Source organism: Brassica oleracea, chromosome C6 (genome assembly GCF_000695525.1).
Source record: "Brassica oleracea var. oleracea cultivar TO1000 chromosome C6, BOL, whole genome shotgun sequence".
NCBI classification, from domain to species: domain Eukaryota; kingdom Viridiplantae; phylum Streptophyta; class Magnoliopsida; order Brassicales; family Brassicaceae; genus Brassica; species Brassica oleracea.
Window position 1 is genome coordinate 26,410,716 of NC_027753.1, and position 9,152 is coordinate 26,419,867.

Below are 9,152 nucleotides of genomic sequence, written 5' to 3' on the forward strand. Positions count from 1 at the left end.
GCTGAGGTTGAACAAGCCGAGATTGTCTGAGCTAGGATCATGAACGCCTTGAGCTGAAGCTGATCGGGAACAAATTGCAAACAAGGATCGGGATGTAAGGTTTCGCGATCGGGATTAGGATAGTTCGCCGGTAAGGATGTTCGCCGATTATGATTAGGGTTTTAGGCGGTTTGTTTTAGCTTAGGGATTTAGATTCTATCGTGCTGATAACATGTTGTGAAACTAGAGAATAAAATCTATGTTTCTGTATTATTTATAAACATAAGGAGCCATTTATATATAGGGAATTACACCGACATAGAATAATGAAAAAACTAAAAAAAAGAAATACAAATATGGAAAGAGTACAAATCATAATCAAATAAGGAAAATGCAAGATGCCGATTCTCTCTCTCTCTTTCTCTCTCTCCTCACGGTCGACTCTCTCTCTCTCTAGCATTGAGCCGGTTATGAGCCGGGCCGGTTATGAACATCTACAATATGATTTATAACACTGACAACGGTTTTCAATTTTTTTCTATGGATTTTTATATATTTGTTTTCTTTCATTTTTGACTTATAGCTTTAAGCGGAAAAATAAAGATATTAGTTTTTGAACTAAAATTTAAAAGAGACAGGAATTTAAAAATAAATAAATATTTGCAGCATTAGGGACAAAGATAATATTAAAAAGAATTATATTATTTGATTTTGGAATTTATTATATAGAAATCAATGTTTTAGTAATTCTTTTAGAAACGGGGATTAATTTCATATATTGTTATTAACAATAACCTAGTTTTGACCCATAATATTTACGATTTATGTTTATTAAAAAAGATTTATCAAGTAATAGAGATGGTAAAAACAAATCCAAATCTGAACCGAATCAACAAATGTAAACACAGTCGAGTTTCGTTTAAAATATTTAACCAAATATAATTTAAGAGATGTATATTTTGATTATCAAAAGTAATTGATGTAAACTAAAATTCAAATAGTATATGAAAAATTGAAATTAACGAATCTTGTCAAATAATTTTTTAACTTTTGAACATTTTAGAATAGTTTTAGAGAATCTAGATATTATTATACTGTATTTTCTGTTTATTTTGATATTCGAGTATTTTGAGTAATTTAGATAGTTTTTACGGATTTTCTTGGTGATCCAAATACTATTTTCATATAAAACTCAATCTGAATCTTAAAGAAACTTAAAAAAAAACTGAAGTAAATCTGATCGGATAATTAGAAATACCAATGAGGTTTATAAACATGGTTAGCTATACCATAAGTGGCGGAACAATTTGCATCATCAAGGGAGTTATTTCACGAATTGATACTATGCTCTATTCTCACAACTTGAGCATGTTGCCTTGCCAATCTACCAAGTGGATGCTGCCATAACAGTGGTGGTCCAATTTTTAGTGAAACTGAGATTATTGGAGTTTGCTTTCATAGTCACGTGGTAAACAAATGTTGGATATATTATTCCATCTCAGATTGTGGCATTGTTCTTAAACAATGTTGAATTTGGAATGGTTGGATTTTTTTCACTAGGAATGATGTTCCAACCTTTGGAGAATTTCATACTAAGAAATTTCTACCATTTGGAAAAGAATCATACCGATGTTTTAATTGTAGGTATTCGTGAGCGGGCTGGAACAAGTTGTAAGCAAGATGATGTAATTTTTGTAGTGGACGGTTTTACAGTTGAAAACAAGAAGAAAATTTATTTTAGTGGAGGATATTGAATTAGTTTGGCTGGTTACATATCGCTTAAAAATCCTGAAGAAATCAATCGTCTCAAAATTTTGAGGAAATTAGAAGTCCACATATTCGAAGATGAAGTCGTACCTATTGTTTATTTGGGTTGTGGTGATAAGGCTCTACCAAATTATCTTATATTTGTTGGAATCGTATTCACTGATGATTTCTATGGCGTCAAGATCTCGCATGTATTGGAAGGTGAGATAAACATTGGCATGTATTGGAAAATCAACTGTGTTGAAGTACACACAGTGAATGAGCTTTATGAGTGATTCAGAAGGGGAAGATGAGTTATGTGAGGTTCGATCTTCGAACTAGAGAAGTTGTAATCATCAACTTAAACGGTTGCAAGGATGTGAGTGCTTCACCTCTGTGGTGTCATGGTGTTTTGATGTCTTTTCTTGGAGACATTGAAGAATGGTGCTTGACATGAAGACATTGAAAATTCTTTTTGTCATTAGATTACTATGATCCTTTTCTGATTATGTATTTGTGATTTCGTTTTTCAATCTGGTGTGGGACTGTAGTATATGATTTGACTACATTAGTAGATGATCTGCTGTTTTATGACTAGCTTTGTTTAATACTTTTCATTTTTCTTTGATGTTTCTGTATTGTATTATCTATACTATTATTTGAGAAGTGAATTTGCTGATTTGTCATGTTCTCCATAATTTTAGGTTTAGTCATATTTTATGCTTAATTATTAACTTTAATAAATAATTTGAGTGATTTAGCTGATAACTTATCATTATCTTCAGAATAATTAAAAATTCTAACGAAAATATCATAGTTAATTTATATTATATTTACTTTATTAATATTAAAATATTATATATGTTTATATAATACTTGGTTAGTAATATTAAACCGACTATGTTTTAATATATATATATATATATCACATGAGATAGAATGAATCATATGTTTCTTAAGATAAATTTCTTAGGACAGTCAAAATCACTCATTGTGATAATTTCTAGAAAAAATATTGGCAAAGAATTTAAAAATACATATAATATTATTTGCAAACTGATTTTTCGCTCTCACGTTAAAAGTTAGAGCGTTTAAAGTTTTGATTACCCTTAATAAATAATTAGATTACATTTCTTATACATAATCACCCATAAATGAAAAAATAATTTCATGAATTTGATAATCATCATTATCTAAAAAAAATCTATATTATGTTATCCAAAAAATAGTTTACATCATATTCTTTTGAATATTTTAAAAGTAAATATAAATCCATGTATATAGTTTATGTATATATTAATGTTTTCATGTTTATTTTACTTAATAAAAAATATTTTAATAAAAAAAATTATCGTATATAATTTTATTAATATATGATTAATTATTAATATTTCAAAAGCATGAAAATAATTGATTCTAATGGTTTATGAATTGATAATATGTCTATTTACAATTTTTTTTTGCAAATTTTTAAGCCCAAAAGTACGGGCAAAAGACCTGGTTAATGTTTAAGAAACAACAATCTGGTATCGCAAAATTGCTTTTCAACGTTTCTTAATATTTAATAATTGTTTAATGGTACTTTGTTGATTAATAACAACACTTTATACAATACGACTGCATGCATATTCCCTCCTCTATGCTGCTACTCGATCGTGGATGTGTCAAAAAAAAATATTTTGAATTTTAGAGTTTTATGAAAGTTTTTTAATTAAATTTAATATAAATCAATCCGATAATGGGGAATAAGGATTCAAATTACAAACTGACTTATACAAAATAACCCAATTCTAACAATTTCTAATCTTCCGGCGCATTCTGCTGGACCAAAAACAAAATCAGCGAGAATCGTTGACTGTTTTCAACCGTTTGCGTTGATGACGAGAAGGAAAAATTCACTTTGTTGCCTAAGATATCGGGATCTTTATGTTTCCGTGACGCATTCGAAGTAGCTGGCCTCCGGTAAATTTATCGGTTTGCAATTTCCACCATCGGTTAAGAAAATTTTATGAAACTTCCCCACGTGCTTAATGTGTATAATAAGCTTTACTGTACTAGAGGGGAGCAGACATCACTACGAATAATTTATGTCTAAGAACGAATAATTAATTATCTTTTTTGCGTCGTACAAAATGATTTGTTAGCGTATAAAACAGCTTTGTTTCAGATGTATACAATGGCGAATATCTAGAAGCATTTGTGTGCATACATTTAGTATTCGATATCGACAAAGCATGTTAGTAGTTTAGACGGAATGTTCATGTGTGAAAGCTTGTTTAGAAAATGCAAAATAGTATAGTAACGAGGGGAGAATAATCAACTGTTGGTAACTACTCCGTTAAACAAAATTAACATAGAAAACCTAATTAATTTGTAAACTTAAACAACAACAAAAGAGTTTAGTTTGTAAACTGAAAAATTGAAAATGCGGATATGGAAACTATAAGCAACTGATAGTCTTGAGAGCAGACGAAACCCGAAGTCGTCTAACTCCAACAGAAGTCGTGTAACTCTAAATATACTTGTATAGACAAGTCCTCAAGCCATATAGAGTGGGTGAAATTGAGACATTTTTTTTATTATGGCTATATAATATTAGAATGGAATGAAAAGATGATACATTAGAAAGATTATCAAGGTATCATTCCTCGTTGTATCTATCTGCATGTTCTGATGTTCTTGTACACGCAAAATGTTAATTAATCCTAGGACGAAAAAGAAAGATTGTAAACATGTGTGGCTAGTTTACGACGTAGAACATTAATAGGATCCAACACGAAAGCAAATGGGACTCCCGATCAGAAGCCATTCATTTACTTGACCGGCAAAATCGGAAAGACGCATGATGTTGGTGTGCAATCGCACAGTCTGGTTGATCAACATGAAGACGTGGTTTTCAAGCCACTTATGATGAGTGCACATGCATAGTCAAAAAGGGAGAGATTGAAGATGCAGTCTTATGAGATGTTCTGTTTCAGTTCGTGAAGTACTACAGAAGGTAATACAAGTGTGCATCATGAAGATGGAGCTGAATGGGAGTTTGGGTTTTGTGATTGTGTGAGCTTGCTGAGCTTGAAAAAGGAAAGAGGATATATGTTTGAAGACATATGGACGTTTTCCACAAAGCAAAAGAGAGTTACTTGAAGATGAAGTTTTCCATTAAGAAACTCTCTTCAAGTAACTCTCTTTTGCTTTATGGAAAACGTCCATATGTCTTCAAACATATATCCTCTTTCCTTTTCCAAGCTCAGCAAGCTCTCACAATCACAAAACCCAAACTCCCATTCAGCTCCATCTTCATGATGCACACTTGTACGACCTTCTGTAGTACTTCACGAACTGAAGCAGAACATTTCAGTGGACTGCATCTTCAATCTCCTCCTTTTTGACTATGCATGTGCACTCATCATAACTGGCTTGAAAACCACGTCTTCAATCTCCTCTTATGAGTCACATCATGGTCAAAAACCAATTCGAAGATCATCAGCTTCCAAACCTAGGAAGAAATCCCATCACACCATCTTCATCAATCTTCAATCAAACTTTGTCTAACTTCCTGAACAAGTTTCGTCCTCATCATCCACGATCTCACCAGTAACTTAGGTGACCCGCTCTGATACCAATTGTTAGTGCAGATGAGGCGACAAAAAACAAATGCAGAAAGTAAAACACACAAAATTTGTTAACGGGGTTCGTTTCCTACATCTCTGGGACCTCGTCCAGATTTCATTGACTTAGAACAATGAGCAACATACAATTGCTATATGGATACAACACACACACTAGTGTTTACCACTCTTTTCTAAGTAGCAATCTACAAAGATTAGGAATTAAGCACGCATGGAAAACGTCCATATGTCTTCAAACATATATCATCTTTCCTTTTCCAAGCTCAACAAGCTCACACAATCACAAAACTCAAACTCCCATTCAGCTCAATCTTCATGATGCACACTTGTACTACTTTCTGTAGTATTTAACGAACTGAAACAGAATATCTCAGCAGACTGCATTTTCACAACAACCACACGTGCATGGAAGCAAAGTCACGTGCGGTCAAAGTGTCTGAGCAGAAACTGAGCTGTTTTACCTCGTGGAGGTGGTCGGAAGCATCGGTACTTGGTCCACGTGGAGGTTTCACCAAATCTATTTTACTACGCATAGCTATTAAAACCTTGACACATATTTATAATAAAATTGTTGTATATACTATTTAAAATATATAGTGCTTTGTATTTTCTACTTTTCAACATATATCATATTGAATTTACATTGGACTATTATTTTAAGAAAATTTATGCAATGTAATATATTTATATATTAATCTGGATATTATATAAATGATTCCTTTATGTGATTTTATTTTAGTTATTACTTATAAAAAATACAATTATATAGCTTTTAAAACAATATTTTCATTAATTATTTAAAGCTAGGTAGCGAATTAATAAGAAAAATCCTATAAGGTACGTTAACTTATATGGAATTAATTATTATGCATATATGGAATTAGTAAAATCATTACCATATAATTTACATATTTAATTACGAAATGTATATATGGAATTAATAATTTTCAAACACACATATATATAATAAAATAGGAAAAGAAAAAGAATACTTAAAGATAAGCTTATTAATTATTGTTGCCATGATTTTTTAGTTAGAATTTGATTTTGGAAATGCATTAATTAAAAAAGAAAAGTCAAAGAATTTTAAAAGTAGATTAATTAATAATTTCATTGGCATATCATTGTAAATAAGTTAAAAAACTTACGGGTGTTTTATTTTTGTACATCTCTTTTAATAATACAGATCTTAAGAAACACTATAAAAGAAAACTAGGAGAAAGGTTTGAACCGGAAGTTGGACCGGGTTGAACCATGAACCGAAAATAATACGGGTTGGGTTAATGCCAAAACCCAACTAAAGTTGACCCGGTTAAAAACCCTTATCGAACCGCCAAAAACCCGAGAACCGCCGACCCAATGAACCGGCTAAACTCTGGTTCGTTTATAAACCAAAATTTTGTTAATGAAACAATTAATTTTTCTTTTTTTTTGAAGTAAAAAATAGGATTTATTAAAAATTAATAAAGTATCGGCTCTCGTATTTTTATTTTGATGCCTCTACAACTCATAAATTACAAAATTCACAAAGTTAATATTCACGTAAGATATTGTTTTTGTCTATTTCTCACGTTGTTTAAATTTTATTTCATAATCACTTGTTTTGAAAACTTTAATAATTGAAAATTTTACATTTGTGAATTTTTTTTATTTCAAAATATAACTTTTACCTAATATGTATATATTTTTTTAAAAGGTGATGAAGATCTAGAGTGATAAGATCTAGGAATAAAATTTAAATGTGCTTTTCATATTGATTTTAGATTTAAACTATAAAATTATTTTATTATTTTTGTTACATATTAATTGTTATTTTTAAGTTTTTCTAAAAATAATAGATATTTAAACATTTTATTTGATATGATTTATTTTGTAAGAATATGCATATTATTTACAAAATATCATTGAAATCAGTTTAATTCAGTCAAACCCGATCGAACCCGGTTCAAACACAGTCGAACCACAATGATCCAAGACCCAAAATATTTCTGGTTTGCTAGCCGATTCGATTTTAAAAACACTGATTTGAACCTATGACGCAAGGATGTGGGAAGAGAATGTAAAGACCACCAGACTACAATAGAATTTTTGAATAAATTTGGCCCCTAAAATAATTAATATTAAAAAGGTCCCAAGCCAATGCTTGCTTTGCTTGCATATAGAGGTGGTAGAGTCTTATGGAGGAAAGAAGATCCGTCCCTTACCACTTACCAACAACTACTAAAGAGAGATGTCTCAACGGCCAACACACGGGGAGATTTTTTAAAAACACAAAAAAAGTGAAACAAACAGAGAATGCTCACTCATGTCCCCTGAACGCAATTTTTTTTGGGGGTAAATATGTAAAGATATTATTATCAAGCATTTTCGTTTTTGACAGACTGATAGAGAATAAAACGAAACAAATAAACAGAAAAAAAAAACTTAAACACAGACTCAATCAAGTTCTGAAAGCAAGATAGATACAACAACCACACCCGTAGTCCCGAGGTTCGACTAAATCCGTAACAACAGCTTGTCGCAAAATGATGAACCAAGTTCAACCGAGAGTCAGAACCCGATAATTTTGGTCTGGCCCACCTGAGAATAGTTCACCGAGAATATCAAAGCACCTGCCCACACAAACGCACATCAATAGAATCGACCTCACACCTTCAACAACCAAACCGAGCAATTATTAGGCCCGGGGCGACCTGAACAGGATGTCGAACTGAGCAAAACGAACTGTAATCTCCGTACTCCATAATCTGAGACCATCCTGCACACAATTGCCACGCACACCACCACAAGAGGCTCAAGCAAACCCAAGTAGCGCTGGGATGTGAGCGAACACCAAACGCTAAAGTAGCAGCCAAATACACGAGAACCACCACACGCCCGTCGCCACTGAGAACCAATGGACTGAAACTGGTGCTGCTAGACTATCATTTGCCACCGCAAGGACGAAATAAAGAACAAGGGCGAAGTCAAAAACCAAAACCCCCTTACTACGACAACCAACGAGAGTCGTAGACTTCAGAGAGAAACAAATAGGAACACAGAATCGGAACCGCGAAAGGAAGTCCAAAGGTGAGGACGCAAAGCATGCGGCCACTGAGGTGGCATAGACGACCACCCATTAAACCGCAAGCAAGACCTTACGTGAGCCAGCCACAGAGCTCGAGCACCAACCCGACTGCATACTCGAACCCACAACCCGCCGCTGTGGTAAAAGGATTCACCAGCACACACCACACCAAGGAGGAAGAGTACCCGAGCTTGACGAACCAAGGTGAGCCGAGAACCTCCATCCCGAGCGAGTGACTCCATGGACCAGAAGCATAAAACCTCCGACGCTCAGAGAAGGCATGTCGTACCTCCCGTTCAAAGAACCGACTGCAACCTCCACCAGCCTCTCGCCCTCCTTGCCGAAGCCACAAAGATACGAAGAGACCACCGGAGAAGAAGCGCTTCTGCAGCGAAGCTTTCTCCGGCGTCAATCCCTAACCCACGATGTCGTGCATATCGAAGGGTAGGAAGACTGATGACGCGGCGGCAGCAAGGCAAGAGATACTAATCTAGGAGGAGCGCCATCCGAACGCCGGTACACGCCGATACACACCGCCACGCGCCGGAGGCAAAACAGCCACAAGTTTGTCGACGAAGAGGTAAGGAGGAGAGAAGCGAGAGCATATTATTTTGAAAAAAAATTGTGAAATATCAGTCTATTGTCTTAAATATTGTTGTGGATAAACTTTTTATAGTGACTGTCCCTACCCCGAAGGGTCCCACGTCCAGAAACCCCCCCCCCCCCCCCCC